This window comes from Theobroma umbraticum, unplaced genomic scaffold (genome assembly GCF_002168275.2).
Source record: "Theobroma umbraticum cultivar Fairchild unplaced genomic scaffold, ASM216827v3 scaffold_239.1, whole genome shotgun sequence".
NCBI lineage: Eukaryota > Viridiplantae > Streptophyta > Magnoliopsida > Malvales > Malvaceae > Theobroma > Theobroma umbraticum.
In genome coordinates, this window is record NW_018397273.1 from 2,523,297 (window position 1) to 2,534,529 (window position 11,233).

Below are 11,233 nucleotides of genomic sequence, written 5' to 3' on the forward strand. Positions count from 1 at the left end.
AGCTCATTATCAATGAGACAGTTCAAAAGTAGAATAGACACATTGCGGAGTGTACAACACTAGAAGACTAGAAAGAAGGCTCTATCACACTTACCACAAATGAGTTACTCCACTACTCCACAAGTAGTCTAATCAAGCAAGTTATTGATCTGAAACAAAATAGGAAAAAATAACATGTGAATCACAAAAACTCTAAGTGAATTTGGGGAAAAGGACAAGTAGGTTAGATTGTTTAGTTTTATGCAATAATCAAACATCATTACTAGCTAGCAAGATATCATCCACATATAACACAACAAAAATGAACTTACTCCCATTAATTGTAAGGTATATACATTGATCAACCTTATTTTCCTCAAAACCCAAGGAAATAATTACCTCATCAAACTTTACATAACATTGTTTGGAAGCTTGCTTGAGGTTGTAAATGGACTTTCGAAGTCTACACACCAAGCTTTCACTTCTTGATTCTTGAAATCCCTCAAGTTGTACCATATAAACCTCCACTTCAAGATTACCATTCAAGAATGTTGTCTTCACATCCGTTTGATGAAGTTCTAAATGTTAGCTTGAAAATGAGTATAGTTTTGATTATGACCAAGTAATTCAAATTTGTATTAGTTTTACTAGAATGATACTTGACAAGTTCTTGAAATAATTAACTCTCATACATTTGTTCTTACATGGTTACAAGCTTGATTGTTTTAGTTGTGTGAATTCTTGAAGTTTTTAAACTTTCACACACTCACTTCAAAAATGTCTACAAGTTTGAATGACTTAGTTATATGAGTGTTAAACATACTTGAATGAGTTCTTCTTATGATCTCCCTGACAGATACATTGGAGACATTTGAAAGTGCAAATTAAGTTCACAAGTGGTGGAGTTTATCTCAATACATTCAAAGGTGTTTGATCTTCACAAAGGTTGTTTCAAGCCATGGAATTTATTCTTAACTCAACAATCGATCAGAAGGAAGATATGACCAAAGCTACATACTGAATTGATGAAGAAATTGAAAGTCCAAAGGCAAGAACCGATCCTAAAGCAAAGCAAGTCAATCCAATGGTAGAATGGTTGAAAATTGTGAAGTGTATAAAGCATAGTCAACCCTATAAGCTCCACAGTCGATCTTGTGGCAAGATGGATGAAAAATTACGAATATATGAAGCCATAGTTGACCTTGACCTTGAGATGGAATTCTTGTAAAAATCAAGGATTTGAAAAGCCATTGTCGACCATCAAGCCCTTATAGTCAACTATACAAAGCTAGACTTCAAAAATGTAAGCTTTTGGAAGTGAATTGACTTAAGAACTTCCATACTCAATTATAGATAACAATTAGACACAAAATTCAAAAGGAAAATTGCTAGTTTCTTGCTTTAATCATCTTCAATGGCTTTAAGCCTCCTTCAACTATAAAAAATTCAAACTCTTGAAAATCATAGTCTTGAAAAGAAAGGGGTTAAAGGCCAAGCAAACTAAGCATTTTCTACATGAGATGAAATTTCTTTTTACTTTCACTCCAATCTTTTTATGTTATCTTTATACTTATTGCTAGGCATTCTTCCTCCATTGTACCCATTTAGCAAAATCTACCTTTTAGAGGCATTCTTGCTATTAGTTGTAAAGGTTTTAACTTAGCTTGGAAAAATTAGTGTATGGGTTGTGCTTGCTTCTGGTAAAACGCATTATATGGGTTATTCTTTCTCTCGATAAAAGGCATTGTATAGGTTATCACTTGATCTTATTAAAAAGATAGTATAAAGTTAATTGCTTGATCTTGTGAAAATGCTATTGTAAGGGTTATCGCTTAATCTTGTTAAAAAGCAAGAATGTTTTTAATGAATTAGAAATTTCTAGGTGAGCCAAGGGAATGGATGTAGGCACTTAAGAAAGTCAAAACACTATAAAATCCTTATGCCTTGATTTACTTTAATGCCTTATGATTTATTGTTGAAAACCTATTTTAGAAAAATCACTTATTTAGTTTTGACTCAAGTAGGAAATTTATTTTAAGGAAGGTTTAATTTTTGCCTCTATAAAATTATTGTGTTTTCATTTTCTTCTATACTTTGATTTGTTGCATTTTACTCCAAGAAAACCTATTTCACAAATTGCTTATATTTTTTATATCTTGGTTTACTTCTTTGATTAGATCTTTTTCTACCATCATTATTTATGTATTTTTTGAAATATTCTTCGTAAGTTGCTTTTATTTGACTTACACTTGAAAAAAGTTTTAAGTATTTCAAAGTGATTATTTGCCTATGTTTGTTTGAGTAGACTTGATTAAAATTTGTATATTCATCAAGGTTTTTTTTAGAATTATTTTTACAAGCTTTCAAAATGAGGTTCTCATCTAAGATCAATTATCAAGTCTTCGTACTCGACTATATATATAGATATATATCTAAACAATTTTTGAAAAGGTTTTAACAAGGAGAAATACAACCATAGTAGTTGACTAGAGCTTCTTTGTAATCAACTGTAGCTGTTTATATCTCTAAAATTTTTAAAGTCTAATTTAGCTTTCTCTTGGACATTTTGATTCATTGAGCTAACATTTCTAACAATTGATATAAGAGCTTTAGTCTTAATTTGCAAGTTTAAACACCTTGAGTATAGGTCCTTATTAGCACCAAGACATGGCTATAAACTTCATTATAACAGGTCTAAGTACCAAGGTAAAAAGAGTTAAGGAATCAAGTGTGCTAGAGTAAGGAGGAACAACTTGAAGATTGGATGCCATTTAGGCATGCAATGAATATGGGTGAATTCTATAACAAAATCTTCTTATACTTTTTAAGGATTTTGCTTGGTTTCTTGAGATTGATGTGTTTGGATTGGTTTTTAAAGTTGTTTGTCTCTTTCGACTGAAAATTTTAAATGCCTATTCTTACTTGAATATTGAGTGCTTAATTCTTCTTGAGCTTTATTGACAAATCTTGATTCTGCAAAGTTGATTTAAAGGTGATAAATGTTACAAATTCCATAATCTTAAAGAAAGCATGAACTTATGAGATTAAAACTATGCACTTATATTTGAACTTGAATATATAATCATTTTCTTTATTGATTTTGCTTGATTATGGAAAATTATTTTGATAAAATTTTCTCATGTTTTGTGAAATTGATTTCATACTATTGTTTTTAAGGAAAAATGATTTTTGTGACTCCGTTGTACTTAATTTAGAAATATGTGTGTTCATATCATCATTTAGAAGGCCTCTAACTTGAATTGATGCTTGAATCATAACGATGATGGTTGGCTTGATCTCAAAATTATGTGCTTGAATGGTTGGCCTTCTGTTGCTTAATGGAATACCTTGCACCAATGGACCGACATAGTCTCTCAACAAGTGATTTTTTTCCATTACTTTTTCTTGGATTTGTCGCTCTCTTTGTTGTTCAACCATTTTGTTAAAAGAAGTAAAACCTTATAAATTTTTCTAAGTCTTCAAAATGTTCCAACAACTTATGGGTCACAAGAGATAATTTCCAAGTTTCTTGTTCTTCTTGTACAATGCCTAAGACATACTTGAAAAATAAAAAGAAAAAGAAAAACTTGAAGTAAGACAATTTTGTTTTATTTAATATCAGTAAAATAAATAAGAAATGCAAATCATTAGCAATGGAGCCAAAAACTTGTTGTCGATTTTTGTACATGCAAATATATAAATCACTCAAGTAATATAGAGGTAAGTCAAGCATCGTTTTCCACAAAGATTTGCTCCTAAACCTTTACTAAGTACTAAATTTTTATCAAAATTTTTTTTATCCAAGCAGCTCAATTTTGAATACTTAATTAATGTAAAATTTACCACTGAAACTAAGCTAAGGATATGAATTTTAATTTTATTAATGAAACTATTACTTTAAAAACCTAAGATCATGGTGTCTTTCAATATTTTATTCGAATTTAATCTTTTCCTTTAAACTTAACTTAATGGGATGAATGACTAACTTAGAATCCAATTTTATGTACAAGTCTCTATCTAGATTCTTACACACATACTCTTTAAAATTAATTTCATATCCCTATGCAAATTAATTAAGGAAAGCTTATTAAGTTTATGTTCTAATATGGCTGCTTATGGTATTTAGGTATATGTTTAGCCTAAATACAAATCTATCACCTACCCTTTAAGTGAATCAAACAAAAGCTATTCAAATTAAAGGTATATTATAAACTCCTTTTGTTAAGTTGCATTTAGAGACCCTAATCATTTCAACTAGTGATCAAGTAGTGAAAAGAATTAAACATGGATTTGAATCAACCATACAATACCCATTAATATTAAGCAAAGAAAAATCATATATTCAAACTACATATTGAAATAAACAATAAACCTAGAAAAAGAATTTTGTTCATCATCATTTCTTCATCAAACATCACAATTTCAAGAGAGCAAATCATGTCTACAACAAAAGAATAAGAAAGAAATGAAAAACTAGAATAAAGAACAAGGTTGCTATTTATTCTCGATCTTCACTTGTCTTCATTTTGTTCTTGTTTCCTCATTTGTAGAACCCTTTTTTTCTCTCTAAACTAACATTTGTTTCTTCTTAGACCTCTTCTTTCAACTACTAAAAATCACATATTTATAGCAACCAAAAACCCTTAAAAAAGAAAATCCTAAATAGTTGCATTCTAGTGAAACACGTTAGAGTGTCGCGACCTTCTTCTTAAAGCTTCGTGGCACTCTACACTTCTCTTTCTTTCCTTTTTCAACCTTTCACCTAACACCGTACCTTTCCTCATTGAACTCCGTAGCGTTATAGTCTTGGGAATTTGTATGGGAGCAATGTTGCTCCTTTGGGTGTAGCAGCCTTGGGTCCTTTGAGGCCTCGGTGATACTTCTTTGTATTGCCTTGGTGTAGAAATTGTTATAGTACCTCATCTTGCAACATAATTTTCTCCTACCTTGAGGCTGATCTGGGCAAAATGGTAAACTAAACATTATAGGTCTGCCTCTTAGCTTCTCCATGGTCTAAGAATCACATTGATTGAATCTTTGTAGCTTGAGTTATGCTAGAATTATCACAACATTTTTAGTGAAAATCTACACCTAGTCTTCATTACATAGTTCATCACCATTTGACTTTATGCATTTGAAAACTTACAAAAACAAGGACTAAGTCAATAATGGCCTAAATTATGACTTTTAACATGAAAATGAACTAGAATTATTTTGAAATAAGTTATCATGCTTTAAACTAATTAACTAAAAGAGTAAAATACCTAAACCCTTCTTAAGTTTTAGTTGAAATTCCAAGATGGTCTATTAGTTTTCAAAATAGACACTCCGCTCCAAAAAATATCTTTCGTTAGACACATAGGTCCAGCCATTAGTCAATCGTTAGTGTTTTTGTTAGTTTGATGACGTAACAATATTGAAAGGATAATTTTACTCTTTATTAATTTTAAAAATTACTATTATGTAATTCTTTTTTGTAAAAAAAGAATTCAAGGAGCACCAATTGATGACCTCTAAAATAGGGGAACACTAGATCTAGTGCTTCCTTCTTTAGGGAGTACTGATCTGTTCCAAATCACAATGGTGTTTCCCTCCCCTAGTGAGCACTTAATCGGTGCTCCCTTCCTTTGAGGAGCACTTGCCATGGGATGATTAGCAGGCAAATGGAAGCATAGTCAACCCGCCACATTGTTTGAGAGAAAAAATGGGAGAAAGAAAAAAGGTCATTTTAATCCTTTCATATTTTCTGTTAATGGTATTTACACTTTTGGGGCAAATCGTCTATTTTGAAAATTAATAGACTCTTGTAAAATTATGACTAAAAGTTAGAGGGTAAGAGTATTTTACCCTTAACTAAAAACATAAAAACTATCTAAAATTGAATTAAAATGCAAGGAATTAATCCAAAATGTGACTAAATAACTCTATATAATAAAGTTATCAACTGCAGCATGTTTTTGTAATTCATTTACTGTTTTTTTTTGTTTCATTATACTGTATTTAATTTGATCATGTTGTTCCCAACACCTTGATAGCTTTTTGGATGGATTCCTTCAATTAGTTAGTGGTGACCACTTCATTGGATTTTTGTTGGAGATTATTTTCCATTTCTTAGTGGAATTCTCCTCATTATCTTGAAGATTTTAGTGTTGATTTTGGCCAATATCAATTGGTGCCTTTCCAATAAGGTCGTTAATTTTGCCATCATTATGGCAATTTGCTCATATTTTTCCCTAATGCTTATTATCAAAGATTCCATTGTTTTTACAAGAAGCGCAACCTGTTTTTTAAGAGATGCTGTTCCAGTTGTCATGACAGTCATCACTCTAAAATTTGCTTTTAAGGAAGAACTTTAGCAAGGGGATGATGGAACAAAGCTACTGCTTGAATAGCCATAATGTTCCTTCAATTGATTTGTACTTGATCTTTTGGAGGAAGCAAGTTGTATAGTAGAGACTTCTTCAAAACTTTATGAAGAAGCATCATATAGAGGATTTTGGTTGAGGACTAGGAAAGTTTGCTTATACAATTTAGTAAAAGCTTTTGTTTTTCTTTAAGTACCATATGGATGTGTTGGAACATCCGTCCTTGATGATGAGGTTGGAAAGACTACATTATTTGACCGAGCAAGCTTGATAGTGAGTTTGTTAGCAAAGTTCTTTTTATGAGCCATTTGGAATTTGAAGATTTGTCTGAAGAAAGAAGATAAAAGGCAGAGACTATCTCGCGAGGCATATTAGAAATTTATACACACTAATTTTTCTTCGAAATTTCTTGACTTGAAAATTATAAAACAAATAAAAAAATTTTGATGCAATCTATTATATCTGGAATTCCTCTAATTAATTCTTCACTTCGTATTCAAGAATGACGAACAAAATTTAATATCTTCGCCTCAAGAGTCTTTGCATCACGAACTAAACTTGATATTTTCACTTTAAGAGTCTAATCTTGATCACGAACTAAATTTGATATCTTCATTTCAAGAGTCTTGGCGACTTGATTTTGATCATAAACTAAGCTTGATATCTTCACTTCAAGAATCTTAACGACTCGATCTTGATCACGAACTATACTTGATATCTTCACTTCAAGGGTCTTGGCAACATGATATTGATCACGAACTATTCTTGATATAAGTCTTGGCAACTTGATCTTGATCACGAACTAAAACGTCAAAAATTTACCTCTTAATCTTTGAATCTTCGAATGCTTCCGAATGATGCAAATGGTTTAAAAAAGCATCGTATTTATAGTGTTAGATGAGAGACCTCGATAAGGTTGTAGTCTCTTTGAATTATCTCTAAATTATCTTAATTTAATAAAAAACTAATCACGAGAACTCTTTAAAAGTCTTTTGCTTGGCTGAACTTTGAGTCTTTGAATTTTGATTAGTTGAAGTTAAGTTTTATTTATAAATTATCTTAATTTATTTAGAGATAAATTAAATGATGAAATTTGATTTTTAACACCCAATTATCATAATTTTTGGAGATAAATTAAATGATCAATAATTAAATTTTGATTAGTTAAAAATATGAATATTATCTCTAAATTACCTTGATTTATTCAAAGAAAAATTGGATAACCAATAATTAAATTTTAATTGCTATAATTTAAATTATCTAAAGGGACAAATATACATGACTCATAAGTGAATTTTAATTGGTCTAACAATGTGTCTTTGAAATAATCCAACCAATAAATTAATTATTTTATAATTAATTATATAGTTATCTTTAGTGATGTCATCAAGTCCATGTGGCAGCACATGATTTGTCTTTTAAAATTTTTTCCTTCCATTAATTTTGAACATGTGGCATCTTGTAATTGGATCATAATTTTTCTTCTTCTAAAGAGTTTTAAGGAATCTCTCTAGGTAAGGAAAACCTTTTGGACTTTACCAAAGCGTTGGAATGATGTACAAATTATTTTTTCGATATAAGGTTTTTGTTTCCCATTATTTAAAATTGAAAAATCACATCATCATTTTTTGATTGCATCATATGCATTACTAATAAATTTGATTCGTGAGTGACAATCTCTGATGATGGATTTTCTTGAATAAGCTTGTAAATATGAGCTTTTTCAAAAAATTCCCTAGATGAGGAGAAATATCTAGACTTCACCAAATAGTTGGGATGGTTTTAGGACATATATGAAGATAAAAATTTCATTTCCATGTCGATAATAATAATAATAATAATAATAATAATAATAATCAACAAAATAACTAAGTAATGAAAAATCAATTAAAAAAAGGATAAAAAATAAGATATATAAAAACAAGAATAACGTAATAAATAATGATTAAGAAAATATAAGAATAAAGTTAAAAATTAAGATTAAAATAGGATAACATATCATTAAATGATATCGTTCATGGAATGGGTATCACAAGGTGCTAATCCTTACCTGTGAGTAATTGTACTCCTAAACCTAACTTTAAAATTCGTAGATAAAGTTTTAATTCTTTAGCCAAACTTAAAATTAATTTAGGATTTCTTTGTATAAAACGAATGTAATAATTAGCCAATCACATCTTATAAAAAAAGATTGATGGCGACTCTCAAATTTTTCACGTTAAGGTGAACCAATTCCCTAATCCGCATGTAGCTACAAATTGCTATATCCATGTGTGAAGATTAAAACACCAAGAGTCATATACTTATAATTGTGTACCTATTTGATTTGTTAGGGTAGCCATTTCTTGTTACGGAATACTACAGAACTATTGGTAAAGGCTAGATCTTTTTCTTTGCTCTTTTCCTTTTGGGCAGCTTACAATGGGCAAAGACCATTCATTAGAAGTGAAGAAAGGACTTAGTCAAATATATAAATAATAAAACCTAGTAGAAACCTCTCATTAAAGGCTTTTTGAGCCAAGGCGTACTCAACCGCCAAACCACATTGACCCAATAAGACGTGCAAATCTCATCATCAATAGATCACTTTAATATTAATTAGGGTCTCATGATTTGTCTCACAACAGAACTAAATTATCGATTTGTTTTATTAAATTGAAATTACCAATTAATAGTAGTTCACATAATAGAAAATTCTAACATATAACACCTTATAATTCCAATGCAAAGTGTATTCACTCTAAAATTTTTATTTTATAAACAAGGGCAGTGCCCCCCCCTCAATTTTTAATTTTTTTTTTATTTTTGTGTGTATAAAATTCAAAATATCTAGTTTTGCCATCCTTACATAAATCAAATGAATTGATTTGGAGTAATGGTAAGAAATGTAAGTTAACCCTCACACAAAATCCTATCGACCTGATTTATGACCTTATATAATTATTCTTTAACGACCCTCATACAAAATCTTCAATATATCATTATTTAAAAATAATAAACAAATTAAAATATGTAAACTTATATATAAAAAAACCTTTTATAATTGCAATGCAAACAATCAAAACAATTTTTTTTTAAGAACATATCCATCTGTTTGCATGACACGCATTAACTCTTATTGATTGAGAGTTGCATTAAGTGCATGTTTGGTCTAACTTATTTTTAGCTTATTTATTTCTTAAAAGTGAAAGTTAAGCCAAATAGTATTTTGTAAGAAGCACTTAAAAAAAAAGCTTTTTTTAAAGAATAAAATTTTGAAAAAAAAAAGCTTAAAAAAGAGCTCCTAATAGAAGTTTTCTCTTTTTTTTTTCTTAAAAAAATGCTAAGTTTTTAAGAGAGTTATTTTTTTTCCCAAAAAGAACCTTTATCAAAAAATATCCTTTATTCTCTCCCTATGGATCTCCCTCATCTCTCCCATTTTCAGTAAATCATCCTTCTTGGGTTTTTTTTGGTTATTACAAAAATTAAGGAAAAATAAAACTCAAAATTCAAAATTGTATTAAGGTGTTATTTCTTTTTTTGTTTTGTTTTTTATTTTATTTTTTATCTTTTTTTTTGCTTTGAAAACTTTCTTTATTGTTTGATATTTCTCAGTTTATTTTTGATATGATAATTATGTGATGTTTATTGGTTCTTTACTTTTTTTCTGATATATATAATATTTGTTGATTATGATTGAAATAATTAATCAAATATGTCAATGATTGTGAGATAAATTAGATGAAAATTGAAAAGTTAATATTTGTACTCATTTGTGGTAACTCAAATTTAAAGACTTTTTTCTTTTAGGTACAATAATATGTTGCATTACAAGAAAACTAAAATAGACTTTAATTTCTTTGACAATAAGAATTGCAGAATCCCTAAACTTCTTAACAATGAATTCTACATTTGAGTTAACCTTACCCAACAAATGATGTGGCACTCTTTGATAAAATAAATAGCCCATTACAAAATAAGAAAAAAAATATAAAAGCCAAATCTTTTTATTCATGAAAGGGAACTTTGTTGGTGAGGACATCAAGACTTTTATAGACTTACATGGAATTAGTGTTGATGATTTTAACAAGAAAGTGGGTTGCCAAATCAATGGCTAAATATGATTTTCTTAACCCAGTTGGATCCATTATTAAGACTACTTTGGGTCTTCTTTTTAGTATGTAACATCAATTTTATTCAATTTCAAATATCATAAATTTCAAGTCAATCTTTCAAAAATAACGACAAATATTTTTTTATATTCTTCTTTTATTTTTCAGCAATTCATAATATTATAGAAAAAATTATATTTGTTTCACATTCATCTTTTTTATTTGATTTAATTTTTTTTGATTTATTAAATACGTAATTTTAATCAAAATTAAAATTTAAATAAATTAGTTTGCCTAGCATCTTGTCTATAAAAAAAATTTATAAAAAGTAAATTTATCAAATAATTTTACATTAATTTTAAAAATTATTATTTTTTATAAAAATTTTATAATAACTTTCAAATTAAAAAAAATCAAGTCAAACATACACTACGAACTTATAATCAACTCCAATGAAAAGAACTTCCATGGTAATTGATGGCGTTGGAAGGACAAGAATTCCCTCCCGGAGGCTCTTGATTGTGTAGGTGTTGTAATCGGAGGCGGGCAAGTCCATATATATTACACCACTAATACAATTTTTTTTTTTAAAAAGACTATTTATATTAATACATAGCGGATATAATCAATTCTATAATAATAATAATAATAAACAAACAGATTTAATGTAAAAGAAAAGTAAGAATAATCCAACAGGATTTAGCCCATCTTTTAAGGATTATCCATATTAATTACAAAAGGGCTCTGAAAATATTATATTATATTGGTAAATATATATAGATAGATATAGACTAGCGA